Here is a 21,004-nt window from a genome sequence, read left to right on the forward strand (position 1 = left end):
GGACAATAAACACCTGTATACTCTTTATTTGGATTCACTAATTGTTAATGTTTTGCCACAGTTTCTCTTTTTTCTTCTCATCTTTTCCCCCTTTTTCTTCCTCTGTTCTTCCTCTTCCTCTCTGTCTCCTACCAAGGCCACCGCTGCCTCCTTCTCTTTCTCCTCCTCTTCCTCCTCTTCCTCTCTCTCTCCTACCAAGGCCACTGCTGCCTGCTTCTCTTTCTCCTCCTCTTCCTCCTCTTCTTTTTCTATTTCTTGTTCATGCTAAACCAATTAAAGCATATTGCTGCTGGCTGGGCGCAATCGCTCATGCCTGTAATCCTGGCACTATAGGAGGCTGAGGCAGAAGGATCATTTGAGCTTAGGAGTTCGAGGTGAGCATGAGCAACATAGTAAGATCCCTTTCTCAACAAAAATAAAAATAAAAAGTTAGCTGGGCATGGTGGTATGTGCCTGTAGTCCCAGCTACTCAGGCGGCTGAAGCAGGAGGATCATTGCTTGAGCCTGGGAGGTCAAGGCTACAGTGAGCTATGATCACACTGCTGCACTGCAGTCTGGGCAACAGAGCAAGACCCTGTCTCACACACACACACACACACACACACACACACACACACACACACACAAACACACAAAGCCCAAAATAAAACAAAAAAAGAGTATGTTACTGACATTATGCCACTTCACTCCTAACGTTTTCAGGATATATTGCCTAAGAACAAGGACATTCTCCTACATAACCATAACTTAATTATTACAGTTCAGGATTTTAACATTAGTACAATATTATTACCAAATACTAAGTCCATATGGAAAATTTCCCAATTGTTCCAATAATGTTCTATACAGTTTTTAAAAATCCAGGATCCAGGCCAGGCGTGGTGGCTTATGCCTGTAATCCCAGCACTTTGGGAGGCCAAGGCCGGTGTATCACTTGAGATCAGGAGTTCGAGACCAACCTGGCCAACATGGTGAAACCCTGTCTTTACTAAAAATTAGCTGGGCGTGGTGGTGCATGCCTATAATCCCAGCTACTGCAGAGGCTGAGACAGGAGAATCGCTTGAACCCAGGAGGTGGAGGTTGCAGTGAGCAGAGATCACACCACTGCAACCTCTGTCTCCCAATTTCAAGCGATTTTCATACCTTGGCCTCCCAAGTAGCTAGGACTACAGGCGTGTGCCACCACACCCAGCTAATTTTTCTGTTTTTAGTAGAGATGGGGTTTCACCATGTTAGCCAGGCTGGTCTCGAACTCCTGACCTCAAGTGATCCACCCACCCTCCCTCCCAAAGTGCTGGGATTACAGGCATGAGCCACCACACTCCACCTTGTTTGGTTGGTTTTTAAAGATGGGGTCTCACTATGTTGCCCAGGCTGGAGTGCGATGGCTATTTACAGCTGTGATCATACAAAATATAGCATTTTAAAAATCAATATCATATGAAGCAAATTTTATTTTAAACCTGAGTCTGCAGAGAAGGCATTTTTTTAATTTTTTATAAACTTTTATTTTGACGTAATTTTAGAGTTATAGAAAAGTTGTAAGAATACTAAAAAAGAATTATGGCATACCCTTCACCAAAATTTCCCAAATCTAATGAGAAATTTACCACATTTCTCTCTCTTTTTCTCTTTTTACACACACACACACACACACACACACACAAAGATAACTAGAAAATATCTATGTGCTCAGAAGTTATTTATTTATTTATTTTTATTTTTTATTTTTATTTATTTTTTATTATTATACTTTAAGTTTTAGGGTACATGTGCACAATGTGCAGGTTAGTTACATACGTATACATGTGCCATGCTGGTGTGCTGCACCCACTAACTTGTCATCTAGCATTAGGTATATCTCCCAATGCTATCCCTCCCCCCTCCCCCAACCCCACAACAGTCCCCAGAGTGTGATGTTCCCCTTCCTGTGTCCATGTGATCTCATTGTTCAATTCCCACCTATGAGTGAGAATATGCGGTGTTTGGTTTTTTGTTCTTGCGATAGTTTACTGAGAATGATGGTTTCCAATTTCATCCATGTCCCTACAAAGGACAGGAACTCATCATTTTTTATGGCTGCATAGTATTCCATGGTGTATATGTGCCACATTTTCTTAATCCAGTCTATCATTGTTGGACATTTAGGTTGGTTCCAAGTCTTTGCTATTGTGAATAATGCCACAATAAACATACGTGTGCATGTGTCTTTATAGCAGCATGATTTATAGTCCTTTGGGTATATACCCAGTAATGGGATGGCTGGGTCAAATGGTATTTCTAGTTCTAGATCCCTGAGGAACCGCCACACTGACTTCCACAATGGTTGAACTAGTTTACAGTCCCACCAACAGTGTAAAAGTGTTCCTATTTCTCCACATGCTCTCCAGCACCTGTTGTTTCCTGACTTTTTAATGATTGCCATTCTAACTGGTGTGAGATGGTGTCTCATTGTGGTTTTGATTTGCATTTCTCTGATGGCCAGTGATGGTGAGCATCAGAAGTTTTGAAATAGACTTCCAAACAAGTCAAAGACTTTTTAAAAAGAAAGAAATCATAGATCCATGTGGTGACGTCATGCTCTCCCAGGCCAGGCCTGAGGGGAAAAAAAAAGAAATCACAGATCATAATTAAATAAGAAATATTTTCAACTGAATGATAAAAAAATTTAAGTATAAAATCTTGTGGGATTTACCCACTAACAAAATTAAACAGATGTTACTATTCTGCCTTATTTGCTATACATGTTTATTTATATTTTAATGCTGTATTTGTAAGAAATAAAATGTTACATCTATATTCCTTCATCATCCCTTCCTTCTCTAAAGTAACTACTATCCTAAAACTGGTGTGTATCTTTCCCATGCCTGATTTGCATTTTTACTATAAATAAATGCACTCATCAACAAGAAATAATTTTGTAATATCAATATTTTAACTTATGGGAAATACCAGTGCTTACAGCAAGTTTTTAGCCTTAAATATTAGGATAAACCGTATAAAGTTGCCAATATTTGATCATTATTTACCTATACAAAAGAGACCGGGTACAGTGGCTTACGCCTGTAATCCCAGCACTTTGGGAGGCTGAGGCGGGTGGATCACCTGAGGTCAGGATTTAGAGACCAGCCTGACCAACATGGTGAAACCCCGTCTCTACTAAAAATACAAAAATTAGCTGGGCGTGGTGGTGGGTGCCTGTAATCCCAGCTACTTGGGAGGCTGAGTCAGTAGAACTGCTTGAACCCAGGAGGCGGAGGTTGCAGTGAGCAGAGATCACACCACTGCACTCCAGCCTGGGCGACAGAGTGAGACTCCGTCTCAGAACAACAACAACAACAAAAAATCCAGGATCCAATTTAGGATCATAAAATACATTTAGTTGTCAGTGTTTGTTTAATTTTCCTTAATCTAGAGCAGTTCCCCTGTACTTTTTTTTCTTCAGGCTTTCATGACATTGTCTTTTTCAAAAGTCCAAGCTAGTTATTTTATATTTGTCTGATTGTTTTATTTTGATTAAATCCAAATTAAAAATACTTGGCAAAATACTACATAGGTAATGTTATGTCCTTTGTGCATCTTATCAGGAGACATAAGTTTGTCCCATTATTTACCTCCGTTCTTTTTTGTTCCTTTTTTTTTTTTGAGACAAGGTTGTCTCTGTTGCCCAGGCTGCAGTGCAGTGGCGTGATCACTCACTGCATCCTTGAACTCCTGGACTCAAGTGATCTTCTCATCCCAGCCTCCTGAGTAGTTGGGACTACAGGCATGCCACCACCATGCCCAGCTGATTTTTAAAATTTTTTGTAGAGACGGGATCTCATTATGTTGCCCAGGCTGGTCTTGAACTCCTGGCCTCGAAGGATCCTCCTGCCTCAGCCTCCCAAACTACTGGGATCACAGGCATGACCCAGTGTGCCCAGCCTCACCTCCATTCTTTTTTTTGTTTGTTTTCAGAAAAGCACAATTTTAATGCTGCTAGCAGTATTGACAAATATTTGAGCTCAGATTTGACACCACATGGATCTATGGCTATTTTAACAAGACATCATAGAACTTATCTGTTCATAATGTTGACAATGAGGCATTAAGAAAGGATATATGTTGATCAATATCTTTAAAGAGCGTATTTTGCTAGTAGCTTCAATAATATTTACCATTTCTGAAATTCCTATTTTGTATAATGACATTTTTACAATCACCGTTTGATTGATTGATTGATTGATTGATTTTGAGATGGAGTCTCACTCTGTCACTCAGGCTGGAGTGCGGTTGCGCAATCTCGGCTCATTGCAACCTCTATCTTACAGGCTCAAGCGATTCTCGTGCCTCAGCCTGCCAAGTAGCTGGGATTACAGGTGTGCCACTACGCCCAGCTAATTTTTTGTATTTTTAGTAGAGACAGGGTTTGGTCATGTTGCCCAGGCTGGTCTTGAACTCCTGAGCTCAGGCAATCTGCCCACCTTGGCTTTCCAAAGTGCTAGAATTACAGGCGTGAGTCGACGCACCTGACCTCATTTTTGTGTTTTTTAGTAGACACGTGGTTTCTTTCTTTTTTTTTTTTGAGACAGAGTCTCGCTCTGTCGCCCAGGCTGGAGTGCAGTGGTGCGATCTCGGCTCACTGCAAGCTCCGCCTCCCGGGTTCACGCCATTCTCCTGCCTCAGCCTCCTGAGTAGCTGGGACTACAGGCGCCTGCCATGACGCCCGGCTAATTTTTTGTATTTTTAGTAGAGACGGGGTTTCACCATGTTAGCCAGGATGGTCTCGATCTCCTGACCTTGTGATCCGCCCACCTTGGCCTCCCAAAGTGCTGAGATTACAGGCGTGAGCCACTGCGCCCGGCCAAGAGGGGGTTTCACCATGTTGGCCAGGCTGATATTGAACTCCTGGCCTCAAGTGATCCACCCACCTCAGTCTCCCAAAGTTCTTTTTTTTCTTTTTCTTTTTTCCCCCTTTTCCCCTCCCCCTTTCCTGGGCTTCACTGGGTTTTGAACAGTCTTGGGAGTTATTTTCTTTTCCCACAACATTTCACTTTCTCCTGGCTTCCACTGTTGCTGATAAGAAGTCAGTCTTATCATTACTTGATGTTTTTCTGTCTTTTTCTCTGGTTGCTTTCAAGATTTTCTCTTTGTCTTTCTGTACTTTCACTGTTATGGTGGGTTTCTTTTCATTCATTCTGCTTTGGGTTTCTTTAATCTGTCAGTTGGTGTCTTTCGTAGGTTCTAAGAAATTCTGTCATTATGTTTCTGAATGTTGCCTTTTTCTCATCTTTCTTTCCTCTTTGTCTTTCTGGAACTCCGAGTGTAATCCATCCTCATTATTTGTGGATTGCATATGTGCAGATTCACCTACTTGCTAAAATCTATTTGTAACCCCCAAATTAATCTTATTTTCATGGTCATTCATGGACATGCTCAGTGGCAAAAAATTGGAGTCACCTGATGTACATGTTCCCAGCTGAGGTCAAACAAGGTGATGCTCTGCCTTCTTGCTTCAGCTCTCATACTGTACACACATGTCATTTTTGCTATCTGTTTAGTGCTTTGGTTTTGTTTTTTGGATTTTTGTGCTTTTTGTTGGTGATTACTCTGTTTAAAATGCCCCCCAAGCATCTTTCTAGGTACAAGAAGGCTGTGAAAATCCATGTGTTCACATGTTCTCACTCATAGGTGGGAATTGAACAATGAGAACACATGGACACAGGAAGGGGAACATCACACACCGGCACTGTTGCGGGGTGGGGGGAGGGGGAAGGGATAGCATTAGGAGATATACCTAATGCTAAATGACGAGTTAATGGGTGCAGCACACCAACATGGCACATGTATACATATGTAACAAACCTGCACGTTGTGCACATGTACTCTAAAACTTAAAGTATAATAATAATAATAAAAAGAAAACCCGTGTGTTAAATAAGCTTCATTCAAACATGAGTTAAAGTACTGTTGGCCATGGGTATGTTAAGTAAGCTGCCTTTAAACAAAAACACACATAAAACAAAGTTATATATTGATTAATTAATGAAATAATTGTGAACATATGCTCACAAGAACTTAACCTTTTATTTCTCCTAGGAACAATGGTTCAGTATTCACTAATCCACTATTCACAATGACTTTATAGAACGTAACTCTTGTCAACAACGAGAAGTGACTGTGTTAGAACATCTTCTGTCTTATTTCTTTCTCTTTTCTTCTTTTCTTTTTTTTTTTTTTTTTGAGACGGAGTTTTGCTCTTGTTGCCCAGGCTAGAATTTCACTCTTGTTGAATGGCACAAACTTGGCTCACCGCAACCTCTGCCTCCCGGGTTCAAGTGATTCTCCTGCCTCAGCCTCCTGAGTAGCTAGAATTACAGACCTGCGCCACCATGCCTGGCTAATTTTGTATTTTTAGTAGAGACAGGGCTTCTCCATGTTGGCCAGGCTGGTTTCGAACTCCCAACCTCAGGTGATCCACCTGCCTCGGCCTCCCAAAGTGCTAGGATTAAAGGCGTGAGGCACCGTGCCCAGCTTCTCTTTTTTTATTTTCTATTGTTTTGTCTCTCTGTGTAGCATAATAGATAATTTATTTTGATTTAATTTCCAGTTCATTATTTGCCCTTCAGTTGCACCATATGACTACTGAAGTATTGAGTTTTAAACTTCAGTTATTTGTTTTGCTGTAAGTTTTATTTGGTTTCTTTTTAAGTCTTCAGTGTCACTTTTTAGGGTTTCCTATTCTCTGTAGATTTGATCTAGCTTATGTTTCATTTCATTTAAAATGGTAAGCATACCTCACAGTTATTTAATCAGATAATCTGTATTATCTGAAGTTAGCATTATCTGAATAGTCTTCACTATCTGAAGTTTTTGAATGTCTGTTTTTGTTGCTGGTTGTAGCCACTGGTTATTGCTCTTGGGGTCTAGTTTTCTTGTGCACTTGGTCATCTTGTATTGAGACAGGATGTTGCTGTCTTGCCCAGGTTGGAATGCAGTGACATGATCATGGCTCACTGCAGCCTCAACCTCCTGGGCTCAAGTGATCCTCCCACCTCAGACTCTTAAGTATCCAGGACTACAGATGCATGCCTCCATGCCCATACTTGGTTATCTTTGACCATGTGTTCCTCACTGAATTTAAAAATTATTTGTAAGGAATAATTTGGGATCAAGAATAAAGGTATCTTTCTCCAAACATATGTGTTTGTTTCTCTCAGGTACTTGGGGGTACCAGCAATATGGCATTTCCTTAAACCTTGTTCAAGGTTGGAGGTTCTGTGATCAACCCAGAGAAACAGACTTGGATTTTAATCCCATGTGAGGACGGTCCCAGCTCTGGTTCAACCTTTTCCTGAGGGTGTAGGGTCCTAGTTTATTGAGGGGGGATCTACTATTTGTGGGGGCTCCAGGCTTTGACTTCTGTCCTGATGTCACTTGCTCTGTGAATTATTCAAAGTGAACGTTCAAAAATTTACGATTGTCAAGAACTCTCAGAGAAAAAGTTTCTTTTCCTCTTATTCACCTCACTGGTAAATATTTAACCTTCAATTGTGGCCTAGTAATTCCTTACCATTTTGTCAGAATTTTTATGCTGTTTTTTTTTTTTTTTTTGATGGAGTCTTGCTCTGTTAACAGCCCAGGCTGGAGTGTGGTGGCATAATCTTGGCTCACTGCAACTTCTGCCTCCAGGGTTCAAGCCATTCTCCTGCCTCAGCCACCCAGGTAGCTGAGATTACAGGTTCCTGCCACCATGCCTGGCTTTTTTTTGTATTTTTAGTAGAGATGAAGTTTCACCTTTTTGGCCAGGTTGGTCTCGAACTCCTGACCTCAAGTGATCCAACCACCTCGGCCTCCCAAAGTGCCGGGATTACAGGCGTGAGCCACTGGGTCCGACTGAAAGCTAGCATTTAATTCAGCCTCTTCTGTCTCTTCTGCTTAAGGTGAAGGCAATTCCTACTTTTTCTTCCTGGCTTATTTATTTGCTTTTATTTTCTAGAGACAGGATCTCACTCTGTCATCTAGGCTGGAGTGCAGTTGCATGACCATGGCTCATTGCAGCCTCAAATTCCAGAGCTCAAGCAATCCTCCCACCTCAGCCTCCCAAGTAGCTGAGACTACAGGTGTGTGCCACCACTCCTAGTTAATTTTTAAAATTTTTTACAGAGATGGGGGGCTCACTTTGTTGCCCAGGCTAGTCTTGAACTCCTAGCTTCAAGCAATCCTCCCTCTTTGGCTCCCCTAAATTGCTGGGATTACAAGCATGAGCCACCACGACCTCTTCCTGGCTTAATTCCTCATCTTCTGTGTGTGATCACTCAGATGGGAGAAGACATATCTCCAGAAGAATAAGCAGTAGGTATAAGGCACAGGACACTTCCTCAGGGCAATAAGTTCTGCAGAAACATAAAGTAACTCTAGTTCAACTACACACAGCTATTTTTGCAACACTTTATATTACAAATCAAAAGTCGGTTCATCAATCTAAAAACATCTTCATTCAGGTTGCTCCATAGTTTCCATCAAGAACAAAGTATAGGGTTGAAGAACATTCAAAAAACAAAACAAAACAAAAACAAAGGGCAGGTACTTTCTTTGCATGTATGGAACTGAAGAGTTCATTTAGGGGTTATCTCCAACCCTCTCCCCTAAAAGGAGCAGCTGGAACTAAAGATGAATTCACATTTCTACTTCCCAATCTTGGTGCTTGTACTTTTTAAATAACAGCTTTCTCAGCTTTTATCCATCAATATTTCCCCCAAAATTCTCAGACCTCACAATTCATCCTAGACATCTTGTTAACTTTCCATCAAAACAGCAGATTCCAACTGCCTCTTTCCTCCATCTTTCCCCTTCCCCACCTTGGATAGTTTAGATGGAACAAGAGTTAATGGCCTACAGTGCTGCCTTTCATAAAAGCTGCTTGCTACTAAATAGGTCTTGCCAACATATTTGCTTATAAAAACAGGCACCTCTGTGGCAATATTTTATTCCTATGATGCTTTTTCCATTCTATCAGGACATGCCAGAAATGTGACCATTTTGGTTGATGGTCTTTAGTACAGTGGACTCAACTGTTCAGCTTCAGCATACTTTGATCTGGGTTTTGACTGGCTAAGAACCTTAAACTGAGATATTTTAACACATCAGTGAGACACTGAATCTCTTATGAAGAAGGCAGAGAGTAGTGCTTGAAGAAACTGTCTATTGGTTATTAAATGTGAAAATTAGTGCTTATAGTCCAGCAAGTTTTTTTAAATTATCTGACAGAAATGCAAGATATCTCAAGAAAGTGTCTTAAAGCATTACCTTTTAGAACAATTTGCTTTCCACCAGGATATGTGTATATTGAATGTGAATGGGAAATGGAGTGAAAGTGTCTGTGTATAATATAAAGTGCAGCAGAAAGAGGAATGGATGGAGGCTGAGAGATGGCTGTTCCTCAGGCAGAGGAAAAGAAGGAATAATTTATTTAAACCTGGCCATCTGCCTCCTCCTGTCCCTACAAGTTTGTAGGGACAATTAGTTGAGGATATACTAGGTTATGGTGTAGTAGTAACTCCAAATCTTAGTGGCTTAACGCAAGAAATAGTTATTTGTCTCTCATATCCAGTGTAGGTCTGAGGGACTTTCTAGCATGACTGTATCTCTATGTGTCAACTAAGCTAGTCAGCCTGATGGAGGCTTTACCATCCGGTAATTGTACCATTTTAAACACATGGTTGTTTTAAACTTGCTTGATGTAACATGGGAAGAAAGAGTTTGAGGCTCAGCTACATGCTACCCTCTAACTGGGCACCTTTCTTCTCAATGCAACTAGACTCATCTCTCTAAAATGCAAACTGGTTCATGCCACTCCCTTGCTTACAACTCCCACTGCCATTACAGTAAAGTCCAAATTCTGATTCCATGGTTTGTAAGATTCTCCAATACCTGTTTTTGGATTATTTCTCTAGCTTCACTCCCCGTTAGTCCCCTATTGCCCTCTTGCACTCTACGATCCTGCTATGCATTCTTTTTCTGGTTCTTGAATTGAGTGGTTTACCTGCATGCTTTTGCACATACTATCTTTCTCCACCTCATTCATCTGGCAAACTCCTATTCGTCCTGAGGGCTTACATGTCACTAGAATCTCTCCCTTTGCCTCCTCGACCATGCTGGGGGTCCCTCCTCTGTGCCTCTATGGCCACAGTATTTTTTGTGTCATAGCACTACCCTTGTGATATCATAATTAACAGTTTATTATCTCCCTCACTGCAATGTGAGCTCCATATGAGCAGGGACTATGTCTGTCTTGTCCAATGCCCAGCACATGGCTTAGCAAAATATTTGTGAACAAAAAACTAAGTAAAAGAATGATTGAATGTCAGAAATTCTGTATCTTCTGGTGTCAGGATTCTCCTGGTGCCTTGGCTTCCAGTAAATTTGCCTGCCTTTCCTGAGAAGGAACTTGCACCTATCACCTTCTTTGACGATAGTGCATGCAGCACTATTTTCCATCAACACTTAGGGCAAAGCAACAAATTAAGGGGTTGGAGGAAGGGGCAGTTGTTCCTAGTGGGCTAGTGGTATTGCCTGCATACTTGAGGCCCCGCCCCGCCCCGCCCCGCCCCGCCCCGCCTCGCCTCGCCTCACCTCTCTTTTTTTTTCCTCTTGTCAGCCAGGCTGGAGTGCAGTGGCACAATCTCAGCTCACTGCAACCTCCGCCTCCCGGGTTCAAGCGATTCTCCTGCCTCAGCCTCCCAAGTAGCTGGAATTATAGGTGCCCACCACCACGCCAGGCTCATTTTTGTATTTTTAGTAGAGATGGGGTTTCACCATGTTGGCCAGGCTGGTCTCAAACTCCTGACCTCAGATGATCTGCCCGCCTCTGCCTCCCAAAGTGCTGGGATTACAGGCGTGAGCCACCATGCCCGGCCTATTTTTTTCGTATTTGCAATTACAATTTTAAAAATATCAGATCTTTCCCTCTCAAGTGGGCAGTAAATTCCCTGAGTTCTGGTGCCATGTTTTCTACCACTTTTGAAGATCTCCAAGCTCATTGGCCCAGTGCTTAACACTTGGTAAGCAGCAGCCCCAGGGATCAATGGACAGTTCGAGGGCAGGGAGATTGAATGCATTGTTTAGCTCACCTTGTCAGAGGTGGCAAAATTTGGCTATGCATTGGTTGCCCATGATTTTGAGGCATACTGGGGAAGATAACAGGACTAGAAGTGTGCTCTAGCCCTTGGTTTAAGCGGTTTACCCTTGGGTGAAGGCATTGCCATATGCTATTATTGGATTATTGCTGTGGGAAAAAATTTGCTTCCCAGATCTTTGTTGTTCATTTTAACATGTGAATATGCAAATTGAGTTTTGTTGGAAAACCCCACCAGCCACTGCTGAAAGAAAAACTGGGGCTTTACATCTCACAGAAGAGACCACTCTTGTCCTGTTCTTGAGGCTGAATTTCTTATTCTGCAGAATTAATGTCACAGTTCTGATTACACAGTGCATTTCAGTCTTCTTTTTCTTGGGTTTGACTAACCTTGGGCCCTTTACAGCTTGGCCTAGAGAAACTGTGGATTAATGTATACGTTTTGCCTAGACACACAGATAGGCAAGGTACAGTAAAAACTCAAAGTCGTATGTATTAAGAGTTAACCTAAGGTTCAACACAAAGTTTGCAGAATTCTTTGGTAAATGATCTGTAAATAAATATTTAGATGTGTTAAGAAATTCAAAGTTTTAAAAAGATCCGAAGCTGAATCCTTTTATAAATTAAATAATTCATGCACTGTGAGTAAGTAACCCATACTTGATCTGATTTAATAATTTGTATTTTCATACTGGATTTTTCTAAGATCAAGGACGATAATACTGAGAAATCACCTATCCATATGATTTTTTTTGTAAGTTTCATTCACCCACTCTCCAATATATACAGTTGTAAATCAATGTTGTAGACATTAGTGCTATTCATCAAGTTTTTCTTGTTCTCCTTGAGCTCATGATAGGATTTCACTTTCTGGTCTCTTTGGGATTGGGTTGGGCCATGTGAGTTGTGAGTGGTAATAATATATCACTTCTAGGCCAGAGAATTTCATTACCAATGTGAGACCTTCTGGAACCTTTTCTTCCCATTAGGCTGGGTCTATGAGTGATCATGATGAGCAGAGACCTGTGCCAACTCACGATGGACATGAAGCATAAATGAGAAATTTTTATTATTTTTATTATTATTATTTTTTGAGACGAGTCTCGCTCTGTCGCCCGGGCTGGAGTGCAGTGGCGCGATCTCGGCTCACTGCAAGCTCCGCCTCCCAGGTTCACGCCATTCTCCTGCCTCAGCCTCCCGAGTAGCTGGGACTACAGGAGCCCGCCACGACGCCTGGCTAATTTTTTTGTGTTTTTAGTAGAGACGGGGTTTCACTGTGTTAGCCAGGATGGTCTCGATCTCCTGACCTCATGATCCGCCCGTCTTGGCCTTCCAAAGTGCTGGGATTACAGGCGTGAGCCACCGCGCCCGGCCGAAATTTTTATTATCTTAAGCCACTGAGATTTGAAGGTTGTTACCCTGGCAGATCCTAGCTTATCCTGATTGATACACACCGGTACAGCATGAGCCATCCTTTTCTGTCTCACAGCATGTGTTCCTTGTTTCTATACTGAAGTGGTTTGGATGTTTTGTCCCTCCAAATCTCGTGGTGAAATATGACCTCCAATGTTGGTGGTGGGGCCTAGTGGGAAGTTTTTGAGTCATGGGAGTAGATCTCTCATGAATAGCTTGGTGCCCTCCCTTTGGTAATGAGTGCATTCTTCCTCTGTTAGTTCATGAGAGAGTTGGTTGTTTAAGGGAGCCTGGTACCTCTCTCCTTTCTTTCTCTCTCCATGTGACACACATGCTCCCCCTTTGCCTTCTGCCATCATAGTAAGTTTCCTGAAGCCTCACCAGAAGCAGAGCAGATGTTGGTGCCATGCTTCTTGTACAGCCTACAAAACCGTGAGCCAAATAAACTCCTTTTCTTTATAAATTACCCAGACTCAGGCATTTCTCTGTGGCAATGAAAAACGGACTGACACACATATGGAAGAGAAGTCAGGGGTGTTAAAGTCTCTTATGCTAGAAAATACATCTGTCAGTCTACAGATTTCCAAGGCTATTTGATGCCTCTAGTTAATAATTTACTTGGGAAGGACTAGTGACCCTCAGTTCTATAACATCTGGAGTCCTGGAAGGTAATCAGAAAGCTGATAACATTCTCTTCCAGAAACCTTCCAATCCTTTCTCTTTCAGATCAAAGGCACACTAAACTACATGCAGATTTTGGAAAACAAAAATTCAGGGACTGTCAGAGTCATGATTCCCATGGTGACTATTTTGCTAACAGACCCTGTACCACCTGCTGTGGCCACCTGACCTTAGGTAGGCTAATTAGAATCCTTCCCCAGAATTTTATATACTAATATAGGACACAAACTATAAAGATATAGGCTCAAATCTGTTGAAAGCCCTCTTCCCTGCCCCACATACAAAATCTGATGGTAGGTCAGGTGCGGTGGCTCATGTCTGTAATCCCAACACTTTGGGAGCTTGAGCCCAGGAATTATAGACCAGCCTGGGAAACATGGTGAAACCCCATCTTTACAAAATATACAAAAAATTAACCTGGTGTGGTGGTGCGTGCCTGTAGTCCCAGCTACTCTGGAGGCTGATGTGGGAGGATTGCTTGAGCCCGGGAGGTAGAGCCTGCACTGCAGTGAGCCAAGATTGCACCATTGCACTCCAGCCTGAGTGACAGAGTGAGACTCTGTCTCAAAACAAACAAACAAACATACAAAAAACCACACACACACACACACACACACGCACACACACACACACAAAGGCAGGAAAAGAAAGAAAGAAAACGTGATGGCAGAGGAGGTGGGAAAGTAAATATTCTGAGAGCAGCAATGAGAAATGGAGATGTAGAGACAGTGAGTGAGAGTGAGCTAGTTGTATTCCTGTCCTTTCATCCAGTCATCACTGAGGCCAGTGGCATCCTTGCCATTTATACATTTTTGGTTCTTGAGTCCATAAATGTACTCCCCAATCCCACTGCTTATTTGGCTTGAGATAGTTCTGGTCGGACTTCTGCCACTTACAATGAAATGAGTCCTGATTAATAAAGTGGTATAAGCAACTCTTTTTCTTATGGTTATTCTTATCTCAGTGTTTCTCAGCTCTTTTATATCATGACACAAATGGAAAATGATATTTTTACAGCACCTGGGGGTAAACTGGAGGGGATTTGTGGGTGTCTATATGGGACTCACTGACAACATCCATTCCTTTTTTGCGTCATATACAGACATTCTCCAATTGAGTGCCCATGTGACCATTCTGTTTTTCACTTTCAGTACGGTATTTAATAAATTATATGAGATATTCAACACTTTATTATAAAATAGCCTTTGTGTTAGATGATTTTGCCCAATGGTAGGCTAATATAACTGTTCTGGGCATGTTAAAAGTAAGCTGGTCTAAGCTATGATGTTTGGTAGGTTAGGTGTATTAAATGCATTTTTGACTTATTTTTAACTGATGGTGGGTTTATGGGGATTTAAGTATCTGTAAGGTACCCCATAGTAAGTATCTGTAATTATGATAATTAAAATAAATATATTTTATTTATTTATTTATTTGATATGGAGTTTTGCTCTCGTTACCTAGGCTGGAGTGCAATGGCGTGATCTCGGCTCACGGCAACCTCTGCCTCCTGGGTTCAAGCAATTCTCCTGCCTCGGCCTCCCAAGCAGCTGGGATTGCAGGCGCCCGCCACCAGGCCCAGCTAATTTTTGTAGTTTTAGTAGAGATGGGGTTTCACCATGTAGGCCAGGCTGGTCTCGAACTCCTGACCTCAAGTGATCCACCTGTCTTGGCCTCCCAAAGTGCTGCGATTACAGGTGTAAGCCACAGCACCCAGCCCAAGATATTTTAAAAGATATTCAATATTTGTGTTAAATTTATAAATGAAATATTTTTAAAAATGGTTAATGAGAAAAACCTGAGCTTGCTTCTGTCAGTATAACTTTTTCTATCAAGTATGTGCTTGAAATGATTTCACACAGTTCCCTATCAAGGTTTTAATTATGACTATTTGTTTTTATTTCTTAAAATTTAATTTAATTTAAAATTGTTGTATAGACAGGGTCTCCCTATATTGCCCAGACTGGTCTTGAACTCCTGGTCTCAAGTGATCCTTCTGCCTCAGCCTCCCAAAGTGCTGGGATTACAGGCATGAGCCACCGTGCCCAGCCCACTGATGACTTTTTGAATTTTTTATTGTCACTATTGACAAGAAACTTTGTTCCCACAAGTAGGTGATAAAAACAACTTAAAAAAAATTTTCCAAAACTTAACAACAGTTGAATTTTGTAGACAACTCGTGGCTAGAGTAAAAAAAATAAAAAACAATTTAATTTTTTGTAAATTGTATTTTTTTTTAGAGACAAGGTCTTGCTCTATTGTCCTTTTTCTCAGGCTGCATTTGAACTCCTGGGCTCCAGTGATCCTCTTGCCTCAGCCTCCACAAGTAGCTGAGACTACAGTCACGAGCCACCAGTCCTGGCAATAGTTGAAATATACTTTAAAAGTCCAACAGTTCTTCCTTTTCTTTCACTGATAAGCACTATGATGAAATACCTTGTGATGACACAAATGGATTCCAAATCCAATCCATTTTTTTTTTAAGACAGTGTCTGGCTCTGTTGCGCAGGCTGTAGTGCAGTGGTACAATCTCAGCTCACTCCACCTGCAACCTCCACCTCCCAGGCTCAAGCCATCCTCTCATCTAAGCCTTCCAAGTAGCTGGGAATACAGGTGCACACCACCACACCCGGCTGATTTTTTATATGTTTTGTACAGATGGGGTTTTGCCATGTTGCCCAGGTTGGTCTTGAATTCATGAGCTCAAGTGATCCGCCTGTCTCGGCCTCCCAAAGTGCTGGGGTTACAGGCATGAGCCACCGTGCCCAGACCCAATCCAAATTTTTTAATGTCAAGCACAGTATTTCAAAATAATGATGATGCTGTAATTTTCAGAACACATGGGCAGTCATCATGTGGCTAGCTTGGATGCCTCTAAGACAGCATATCAACAGCAGACAGACATATGTGAAGATATGAATTTGGGGCCGGTACGTGGAGCTGGGCCTACTGGCATTTTCTCTCCTCATTCCCTCCCCTAGTCTCAAATAGATGACGTGGTGGTTGATCACTTCCTTGGGTATACTCAGCATGAAACAGTGAAGCAGTGAGGGACAGAAGTTCCTTTAGTGCTGGCTGGCTGTGGAGACGGGAGGGCAAAATTCTAGATTCTGTTCTACAGAGCCTGCCCTCTGCAAAAAAGCCCAGCTAAGCTGCTAGCAGCTGGTGGTGACTGGCATGAAGGCTCTGGCTCCCTCAAGCTCTGCCTGACTGCTCCAAACCCTGAGGGAATCAATAATTCTTGCCCTACTTATAATCCCTTGACAGTACCCCAGTGTCTCAAGGTCCATCAATTGGGAAGCTCTGCTTTATTAAATCTTTCACTAGAACTACACAATGGGATGGGAGAAAGACTTGCCATTTTAGGCCTTCACAAGAGGGGCGTCCCACATGGAGTCACTCTCCCTCAACCTCTCTCTCTAAAGTCCCTCTGGCTTTCCCACCGTCTTCCTCGGGAAGCTATAGCCTAGTCTTCTCCTCAGGAGAAAGAGTTCTAGTGTGTTCTGGTTTCTTTGTCTAGAGGTAGAGGGAGGCTTGCTGCTACCTAGGCTTGGGGGCTCTGGGGCTGAGGCCTGTGGGTGTCGTGGCCTGCCATTCCTCCTGTGGTTACCCCAACACCTCTAAAAGCTTCTGCTGTGCCAACGCAAGCTTCACTCACTAAAACATCACAAATGGGGCTGGACTGCTGGACTCCTGGCAACACTGTGTTGTAGCAACCGTGACAACAGCTGAAGGAAACAGTTCCTACGTGAACAGAGCAGGCTTCCAGATTTTTCTCCTTAAGGCAACAGAAGCCAGTAGTGACCCTCTGAAATGAGTATGCACCCCTGCGATTCACAGAACTCTTGTGAGAGGGTGCACTCTAGAGAGGGAAGAAGCATATTCTAATGATAGCTAAGCGAAGGGCTAGGGATAATTTAATTAGACAAATAACCGAAATTTGTTTTACTTTAAGCTAGGTAAGTGGTATATATATTTTTACACTTCAAATTTGTTATTTCCTGAAATGCAATTGCCTTCAATTATCATTGGCTTCTAGCACAAGTGGCCTTAACATAAATGTAATGACGTATTAAACTAGTGAAACAAAGTGGGCTGTTCTCGCTGATAATCTTGCCTGTTGTAGACTTCAAATCTCATTCCAAACCTCACTTTCCTGAGGAAGTGCTCTGCTAATTCCTGCTCTGGCAGCTTATTTAATCCTGGGTGCCCTTGGAAAAGTGAACAAAACTTCCGAGTTTTTCTCATATTTGTTCGTCTGTTCAAATTTGTAGTAAATCACTCAGCTTACTGAAGTGCTCCTCCTTCTATGCCTCTGGTTTGCCTGAGGAACACGAAGACAACGGCCAAGTACAAAGGAATGTCGGAACCAGGGTCAGGCCCTGGGAGTTGCCTTCTTTTCTTCTCCCCGGAATTAAAAATATCATTTAGGTCATGAAACTGCTACCTGGGTTAACAGCCAAGTCCCTGTCTACCCGCAGCTGTGCTGGCATTTCAGCTGACCAATCTCGCTATTCATTTCTTGTTAACTCTTACTTTTCCTCCCCTATGCTCCCCTAATCACTTTAAGCTTTTCCCGCCATAGCACTTAGCACCCTGCTTATATCTTTTTTTTTTTATTTCTAATATCTTTCACACTACACTAAAAGTTCCATGAGCACAGGGTCACTGACTACCTTATTTTTCACTATGTCCCTAACATCTAGCCCAGGGTCTGCCAGGCATAGAGCCAGCAGTCAGTAAATATTTGTTGCACACATAAACAAAACTCTATTAGGCTTGGGGACTTGAGCAATTATTTTCTTTTCTCTAAGCCTCAGTTTCCCTATCTGTAAGATGAGGGCTCTGTAGATATTCTTCAAGGTCCTTTATAGTACTGACATTTTATGGTTTACTTTCCTCAAATGTCAATCCCATTTTCAGTGGATTCAAAACATTCCTCACTGATGACTTCATCTTCCACTTCGATGATATCAAAATTGCCCAAAGTGAGATCTTGCAATATATTCTGTCCATTTCTAAATTATTTTGCATAGCCACCTCTTCTGTCTTCTATTACCTCTTGTTTCAAAGAAGAAAGATTTCTCCATTCATAATTCCTGCCCTTCCCCTCTGTTTTCCTCTGGGATCTTACCTTCATCCATTCATTCAACAATTATTTGTTGAGCACCTACCATGTGCCAGATGCTATACTAGGTACCCAGAATAGAACTATAGGCAAATCAAATCCCTTTTATTCAAGAGTTTATACTCTTCCTCTATAATATCTCTGCAGATGCTCTCAAATCTTTATCTTCAGCTTGGATACTTTTCCAAAGCTTCAAACTGTAATATTCCAAGTTTCTTTTGGTCATCTCCATATGGATGTTCCATCAATCCCTCATATCATTTGTAGCATATCCCAAATTAAACTCTTCTCACCAAACTGTTTTTTTCTTCTTATTGATAGTCTTACTTTGGTTAATGATTCTATCATGGTCTGAGCCACTGATATTTGAGACCCTAGAGTTATAACTGCTTTCCTTAGTTTCACTGTCTGTACAAGGCTGAAATGGCTTTCCAAAAGATATTCACATCTTAATCTCTGGAACCTGTGAATGTTACATTTTATAGCAAAAGGAACTTTGCAGATGTGATTAAGACTCTTGAGATGGAAAGATTATTCTGGATAGGCCTGTGGACAAGTGTCCCTTATAAGGACAAGCATCTTTATAAGGGAGAGGTAAGGACATTTGACACGGAAGAGGAGAAGACAATGTGACTGTGGAAGCAGAGACTGGAGTGATGTGGCCAAAGAATGCTGGTAGCTACTAAAGCTCAAAGAGGCAAGGAATAGATTCTCCCCTGGAAGCTCCAGAACTAGCCCTGCTGACATCTTGATTTTAGCCCCATAAGACTCATTTTGGACTTCTGGCCTCTAGAGCAGTAAGATAATAAATTTCTATTTTTAGAGATAGAAATTTAAAAATCTTTCTATTGTTTAAACCCACTAAGTTTATGATAATTTATTATAGCAGTCATAGGAAGTTAATACATGATCCTCCCTCAAATCAGTTGCCAAGTCCTTTAAATCTACTTCCACAATGTCTTCCAGATCCATTCTCCCCTCACTGTCTCTACCATTACTGCCCTAGTTCAAGCACTCATCACCTTTATCTGGTGTTACTAAAGTAGCTTTCTAAAAACAAAGTATGGTTCCTAGCTGGTATAAGACCCTCCATAGTTCTTATACCATAAACTTCTGCTTGAACACTTCCAGAGATGAGGAGCTTCCTGCCTATGATGCCATCAATATGATTATTAGACAACTCAAGTAGTTTGAAAGGTGTCCCAGTAATTTCTTTCTATTAGGCCTAGTTCTACCCATCCTGTGGGCTTCTCCCTACCAGATCCTGAGGACCTACTGCTAACTTTTCAGGTTCCAGCCTCTATTTCTGTCTTCCCTGTGGAGTTAACTTGGGTAGGTTGAACTACATTTCCTGGAATTGTCTTCCTTGTGTGTTTCCTCTTAATGTGGGCCACAAGAGGGATTCTTGTGTGAGATTTGAAAGGCGGAAGTGAAACAACAGCCATTTTGCTATCCAGAGTAGGTGTTTAGTAATTGACCCATTATCATGGTTTCTGCACTAATCGCCATTCTCATGAGTCTACTGGATGTAGTCAGATTAGCATTGGGTACAATAGTGAATAAAGACTGGTGCAGTAGAGAGGCCTGATCACTTCTTTGGCTTGGATGGTATGCTTATCTGAATGTGGTCTAGTGAATTCAGATCACATTTAGGAACATGGCAGCAATAGCTTCATGATGACTGCTGGGCTCACTTCTACCCAGAGTCTCATTAACCCCACAAAGGAGTCTAGATGTTTGTTTAACGGGGTTTCTTGAAGCTGTTTCAGGGCGGGTGCAGTAGCAGCAAACCACTTGGGCCTGTGAATAACATCATAGCCCACACCAGCATATCTGGATGGATATGCTGCCCAGCAATGCCAATTATAGAGAAATAAAAAAAAAATGAGCAAAAAAAAAAAAAAAGATAATAAAAACCCATGTAACTTGTGGACAAGGCTTATTGACAGGTGCAAAAAATAAATAATCTTTTGCCACTCAGAACTCATTGTTCAGTATGAGTTTTCATACACATAAGAAGGAATATTATTAAAAGCAAATAAAAAAATCATAATTCCACTGTCCTGAGGCAACAACTGTTAACATTTTGGGTACAACATTGTTTATGTTCTAAGTTTGAATCTGACTCTGCCAATGCTTTTTGACTTGGGCAAGTGTGAATTTTTCCAGCCTCAATTTTCCCATCTGAAAACAGAGATAATAATGCCAACCTAGCAGGGCTGTTGGAAAGATCTGACAAGATACTTTATGTAAAGCACGTAACCCATAGTTGCTCTTAAAATTTTAGCCATTATTATTTTACAAGGTGTATTAGTCTGTTCTCATGCTGCTGATAAAGACATATCTGAGACTGCGTAATTTATAAAGAAAAAGAGGTTTAATGGACTCACAGTTCCACGTGCCTGGGGGAGGCCTCACAATCATGGCAGAAGGTGAAAGGCACATCTTACATGGCAGCAGGCAAGAGAGAATGAGAACCACGCAAAAGGGGTTTCCTCTTATAAAACAATCAGATCTCTTGAGACTTATTTACTACCACAAGAACAGTATGGGGGAAACCACCCCCATGATTCAATTGTCTCCCACCAGGTCCCTCCCACAATATGTGGGAATTATGGGAGGTACAATTCAAGATGAGATTTGGGTGGGGACACAGCCAAACCAT

General features: G+C 41.7%; 1 pseudogene; it reads left to right on the forward strand.

Moving 5' to 3' along the window:
• Positions 1-20,259: 20,259 nt before the first annotated feature.
• On the forward strand, positions 20,260-20,366 carry LOC112207211 (small nucleolar RNA SNORA40; annotated as a pseudogene).
• Positions 20,367-21,004: the final 638 nt, after the last annotated feature.

The sequence above is a fragment of the Pan troglodytes genome, chromosome X (assembly GCF_028858775.2).
Source record: "Pan troglodytes isolate AG18354 chromosome X, NHGRI_mPanTro3-v2.0_pri, whole genome shotgun sequence".
NCBI lineage: Eukaryota > Metazoa > Chordata > Mammalia > Primates > Hominidae > Pan > Pan troglodytes.